This window comes from Galeopterus variegatus, unplaced genomic scaffold (genome assembly GCF_000696425.1).
Source record: "Galeopterus variegatus unplaced genomic scaffold, G_variegatus-3.0.2 Scaffold17892, whole genome shotgun sequence".
Taxonomy (NCBI): Eukaryota; Metazoa; Chordata; class Mammalia; order Dermoptera; family Cynocephalidae; genus Galeopterus; species Galeopterus variegatus.
In genome coordinates, this window is record NW_007744003.1 from 6167 (window position 1) to 13035 (window position 6869).

Below are 6869 nucleotides of genomic sequence, written 5' to 3' on the forward strand. Positions count from 1 at the left end.
TGCTTATGGTCATGTTCTAAGTTAATGACAGAATTAAACCTTTGTTCCTAATTGTAAATAACATGTTCCATCTAGAAAGGACATCCCCCTCCTGCCCACAACTACTGCTTTTAAAACATTATCATGCTTACTTCCCTGACAGCACTTAAAACCACATAAAATGATTTTATTATTTATTACTGTGTCTTCCCTCAATAAAATGTAAGCTCCATGAGAGTAGGGACCTCCTCATCTGTTCAGTACTCTATCCGCAATACTTAGAACAGTGCCTACTATACACAAGGCGCTTAATAAGTATCCAGAATGAATGAAATCATTATACTCCAACTCTTTCCTATTGTTTGTCTTCTTGAAAATGGGAATTCACTTCAACATTTGTTGAAACGGCAACCAAATGCAGGTCTGGCTATATTACATCTCAAATATTGTTACCAACGTTATCTTCAAGATGGTTAAAAAATGACAAAAAAGATAAACAATTTAACAATAATTCATTATGGAAATGTAAAGTGGAAAAATAGTTCTGTTTAATGATTGATATGAAATAATAAAGACATCAATAAAAAATTTTTTCTAATAATAATAAAGTATTAAAGTTTCTTCTTCAATGAAAAATTACAAGTTAATCTACTAAATATCATGAGTTAAATATGGGCAAAGTTACTGCATTTGAATGAGAATTTAGCATAAATTACAAGATAATCATGCAGATTTTAAGGTAGCCTGTGAAAGCTTTATTAGAAAAACAAAGCAAAAACAAAAAACAACTTGGATGTCCTTTGCCTTAAGATGACTGATCTGAAATTGTCTTGATAGGGATGCTCTATATTCTTTCTTAAGTTCTGTCTTCCTTATATTTTTTAGTGCTTCTTTACTTGAGGAGTTTTCTGTATGTAAATTATTAATATTTTTATTATACAACCTAAATAAATGAGATTGAAAGATTTAGTAAGTAGATATTTTCTCAGAAAAGGTGTTATGTAAATGAAAAAGTTTTATAATTCAATCTTTTCTTTAAAAATCAGACCAGTAAAAAAAAAAGGCTGGCTGTTTAGCTAAGTTGGTTAGAGCACGATCTAATAACACCAAGGTCAATGGTCTGGATCCCTGTACTGGCCATTGCCAAAAATAAATAAATAAAATCAGACCAATATCATCAATGTTTTTAAACTTTCCTTTTAAAACACATTTTAGTGTAATCCATTTTTTTTACAACAGCATTCTTCCTCTAAAAGTATTGTTTATACTATTCACATGTCACTTTGTACACATTATCTCACTTTATTAATATTTTTATGTATATATTTTTGCCAACTACACGTATTTTTTTGTATGCTATGTATTTATATTCCTAGAATGCAGCATAATCTAGGCACATCATAATTGTCTCTTTTAATTGATTAAAAAAAGCACCTAGAGTGGAAGAAACAGCACCAAGTTGGAATTCAGGAGACAAGTTCTGCCCCTGAATTGTGGCCTCCAAACAAAAGCTTTATTACCCTTGGGCTTTGAACTAAATTAGTTTTTAGGTCTTTTATAGCTCTGAGAAGTGAGGCTGCCGATTAGTCAGAATAAAACCCAGGGGCTTTTGTTCTATTTCTTCTCTTAGAAATATTGTTTCCAGTGCTCTTGGAATTGGAATGATCAACCAGCTTACAGATTTATAGCAATCTTTGTGACTTCCTCCTCTAACTACGCAATTACAAATTATTCTACCTACTGCTCAAGAGCATCTCCCCACCACAGTAGGCTGGTGTACGGAATGAAAATAAACTTTAAATAAGTTTATTGGCTACTTCCAATAGAAATAAATAGCTGGTTCTACTAGTTGTTAGGAAAGCAGATGCTAAATCTAGTTTTATAAACAGGGCAGATTTCTCGTTACTCCCTGAGAAGCAAAACATTTTATTTTGCACAATAACTTTTCTTCTTTTGCTTTCTCCACTATTTGCTGTGTGAAAGTAGTATATCCTAGCGTTACTTAATATAATCCACACATTACAAATCCAATGGATTCTTTCTATATACTGTAACATTTCGGTTAAATGCCACCTAGGAACTAAGTTCTTACAAACACGTTACCAAAAACAAACAAAAAACATAACATGTCTACATGTTGTATATTTTCTAATACACTGAAATCATATCTTTTTTAGGAGTTGTGCTCCAAAAAAGTGTATATAGTCAAAATAGCTGAAAATGTTGCTACTTAAATGCCTTAAAGTACTTGAATATCCATAAAGCACTGCATAAATACTTTTCTTTAAAAGCCAAAAAATATAGAATATGTGTTTTTGCTTATGGAACTCTGAACAGTAATAGGTATAAATTAATATATATAGTCATTTACAATATATAACAAGAGTACACATGAAAAATATTTTATGTGTTTAAATAAATTAAAAAGAACATGAGCACAATGTAATCGAATATGCCTTAAACATGTTTACGATGTGATTCCACCAAGTATTCATTTGACAATATGACTGTACTACATTATACAAATAAAATTCAATAGTAGCAAGGAAATACTACAGTCTGATAACAGAGCAACTATTTTCAATCTACTGTCAGAAAAAAAACTTTTACCTTTCTGAGCTTTCATTGTCTGTTCTTCAATCTGCCTTAGACGTTCCATTAGCTCTTCCTTTTCACGTTCTATTCTTTCCTTTTCTTTTTCTGCTATTTCTCTTTTCTTCTTTTCATTCTCTAATTGTGCCCTTAAAAGAAATTGCAATTGCCATGTTACAAATTAATAGATAGAAATATTATTTATATGAAACCTAAATACTAACTGTGACTCAACAAGGAAGAAACTACAGCATAAATACTTTAACAGGTTTTCCATTATATTCACTTGTGTTCAATATATTGCATGGTTAAAAATACAGGACTGTCCTGTTCCATACTCTTATTTGTATAGTTACATGTGCTGGGTTCCAATGACTTTCTTACTGTGGGGTCACAATAAATACAATCAATGACTATTTAAAAAAATATTAAAAACTTGGATATTTTAGGACAATTTTTCAAAGAACAAGACTACGAAAGTATAACTGTCAATTATATCCCTTGTGTTCAAAGCATGACTTGAGTCTGCCTTAACAACATGGGGAAAAATAGGAGATTTACCATTTGCATACAGAATGAACTCTGACAACAAATGATATGACAGCATCAAGAGTTAACTGCACAGTTGCCATACCCCAAGAAACTGCCTTCATTAGATTATCAGGAGCCCTCCTTTGGGGAAATAATAAAGGCTTAAAGGGAATACACGAAGGCCAGTATCCTGAACAGGAAAAGAAACCTGGGGGGGGTAACAATTTTCAATCTTTAAAAATGAATTAATACCAGCTTAATTTCTTGAGTAGTACCCATTCGTGCATTCATGCCTAGATACAAGATGACAAATCAGTTTTATCTCCTTTGACAATTCCATTAGAATGATAGTAGGTGGTTAATGCTGTTTTAAAAGATTATCATCAGAGTTTGGTGGGAAAAAATGTCTCGGTCATTTAGCTGCATCTGCCACAGACTTGATGAAACCGTTTCTTTTAAATATAGCCAAACTAAGTCATCAAACATCTACCATGAGCCTACCATGGGTCAGACTCTGTTGGGGGCCAAAAATATGAAGATGAATAAAAGTCAGATGAGAAACTGTGTTATCAGATAATATTTTCTACTTATTAAGTTTAACCAATATTCAAATCACTACATTAATGAGAATTATTATTTTTTATTTTAACTTCTCAGTATACATTGTCGTTGATTTTCCTGTCCCTTTACCCGCTCCTCTTTCGCCCCCTCCCTCCCAAAGAATAATTTTTTTTTTAGCTTAAAAAATCAGTTATGATCTCATCCCTGAAACTTATCTGAGTATGTTTTAATGTTCCACAAAAAGACATCACTACCATCTGGTCTCAGTTATGAATTTCAGGTACAAAACCATGTTGTTCCTCAAATTCCAATCTGTAATAAACTTATCAGCAAAGTTTTACTATCAAAGCTTTTTTCCTTTTATTCTATAAACCTGAATTTTAAAATTCCTGCAGCTACTAGATATCCATGCACCTCCAACACAGAAAGAGCACTGCTCTGGGGCAAATGGGTAGAGTTATCACAAGTTAGCAAGAGGTCAGATAGACACTATGGTGACCTCCTAGTGCACCAAGCAAAAGCCATGAAGTTTAAGGGTCACACACCTCCCTGCTGGTTTAATGAATTCTTACACCATTTAAGAACCCAGGGCCTGGAGCTCATTCATACAAGGGGAGCTCCATCTCTGTTCTGAGGTTCCCTATAAGGTACTTTCTCAATAGCCAGGAAGAAAGCCAGTACCTATACCCTACTCTGGGACTTGGTCTCACTCTGCAGCACATTCACATCTCTCTCCTTACTCTACTTCAACCTATAAAGTGTATACAGACAAAAAGAGATTTAAGGAGTTGAGAGCTTCCACCCCCCTAGAAGACACGAGTGATAAAGGCTTAAGAGAATGTTTCAGTTTCCCAAATTCCTTGGCCATAAGAAGGGCCTGGTGGCTCCACAGAGGCTGCTGCCCTTTCTGCACAAAGCTGAGAGCAATAGAATAATACTTTTCACATAATCGCTAGTGTGGCCAAGAGCTACTCTTCTCCATGTCAAGCTGTCAGTCACCCTAGGACGTTGATTAGCCTACCCCAACCACTCCCCAGGCTCTGTGCAATCACATCCAGTGCTGCCACAGTTACCCAAGACAGCTGCCTTACTCCTTCTTTTCCCAAGGCCACACAACACTTCTTGAGCACTTACAGCACAAATCAGATCTCAAAACCTGAAGGTTACAATCATAATCCTATTCTGTCAACTCAGAACCTTTCAGGTCCAGCTATGGTATATATGGCCCCTTCTGGGGATGGGAACTGGTTTTATTTAGCTTTTCTCTATTGATGTTTCATTTGTTCTTCTTCAAGGATGGAGGTGAAGGAGAGATGAAAGCAAACAAACAAACAAACAAACAAAAAGACCGTAACTTAGTCACAAGTTGGGGGAGAAAATATTGTCTTTTCTGTCTTGTCTCCCTTATGAAACTGGAAGATCTTGCTTCTCCCCTAAACACTGTTCACTTGGGAGGACTAAACTGGTCAGCTCACTGGCCCCTAAGCATGCCATGCATATTCTTACCTCCACACATCTGTGTATGCTGGCTTCCTCTTCTGAACATACCTCCCCTCTCTCTAACCCTCAAGCCTGTTTCTCATCTTCAAGCCTACTCAAAAAGTTTCTTCTGATTATTCAACCATAAAGCTTCTTCCGATTATTCAACCATAGATGTAGATATTTTTCTTTAGAGTTTGAGTTTGGAAACACTCATTTCAACCCAGTTTTTCTATTTCAAGGGCACAACATATGAGTAAACCCAGTTTTCTGTACTAACATGCAAAAAATATATTTTAGAATACTTTACTTTTTAAAGAATATCAAATGGGTCCAATTACATTTTTCTTAAGTGAATATTAAAAACTAACCTGTTTTCAATTTATATTCAGACTATGAATTAATAATATTAATAATTACTATAATAGCTACTATTTATTGAGCACCAAGTAGTTTGCTAAATGCCTGTATACCACTGTCATTATTTCTTACAAAAACCCTTGAAGGTAAGAATATTATTTTCGTATTAAGAGCAATGGAACACAAGTTCAAAAGTTACTTGTTCAGCAAGTGTTAGAAGATGATTCAAAACCCAGATTCATCTAGTTCCAAATCCTGTTCTCTTTGTATCACTAGCTATGTCCTAGTGATACAGGTAGCCAGCCATGACACAGAATTTCCCATAGCTAACTTACAATTGGTTCACAGATATCTGAATCCAAATTGTAAATGAGGGTCTCAGTTTTTAACTTTGGTGACAATTTGAGCCAACAAAATTGTTCAATAATTACAGAATCAGTCATCATTTGATTTGGATGTGAATAACTTAAGAGCAAAGACTACAGGGAACCACCATCCATGGTATATAATTAAGGTCATTTTCATCGCCAAAAAAAACCCCCAAAGTTATGAGAGTTATGGGGAGAAAATATGGACACATATACCAAGGTACTATAAGGAAAGAGGCCTCCGTGCTGCCCTTTCCCAAGTACTGTTCTTGCCCAAGAGATTCTAGCAGCACAGGCAGCATACCTCTGAGCATTCCCCCAAGTATGTCTGCTGGCTACTTTGTCAAGGGGCTTGACCAAAATTGTTTCCACATATACAGCTGCCATTTTTCTCTCTCTGACCTGTAAAGCAGGGAATAAATGAAGACTTGGGATGCCATTTCTGAAAGACTGCCAATCCCTAGGAGGCTAGTTTAATATAAAATATCCTCTAGGCATTCAAACAAACAGTTGCTGAATTCCTACTGTACATAAAGCAGTCAATAAATGCTTACTAATGAAAAGGTATAAAATTTGTCCAGGAAAGGAACCATGGATTACCGCACCAAAAAAGAAACTTAAGTCTTCTATTTCCATCTAGGCCTTACAGTAACTAAAATACAGCACCATCCCCAAATGGTACTACTTAAACATACTACAAATACTAGAAGCCATATAGCATTCCTCTCTGTGCTGAGAAATAAAGAACATATAGACAAATATAAATAAGTAAATAAACATATAATTAAATAAATCAACATTATGGACAAGCAGAACAGGTAGGCATAACAGAAGGATGAGTATGAGATCCAGAAAACTGCACATAAAGTAACTTCTCCTTTAACTCATGATAGAAGACCTTACAGTAAAAGCTTTAAGGAAAAGAAGATTTAAAAAAATAAAGACTATAAAAAGTTTTTGCCTCTGAAAGAGGTCGATGAAAGGCTATGATGAATAAAA

General features: G+C 34.7%; 1 long non-coding RNA gene across 1 annotated transcript; it reads right to left on the minus strand.

Annotated features, from left to right (window-relative positions):
- Positions 1-510: 510 nt before the first annotated feature.
- Positions 511-2717, minus strand: LOC103582785. The gene is made up of 2 exons (XR_549785.1): positions 2590-2717; positions 511-922 (listed from the first exon to the last, which is right to left on the minus strand). It is a non-coding gene; the product is annotated as an uncharacterized LOC103582785 (long non-coding RNA).
- Positions 2718-6869: the final 4152 nt, after the last annotated feature.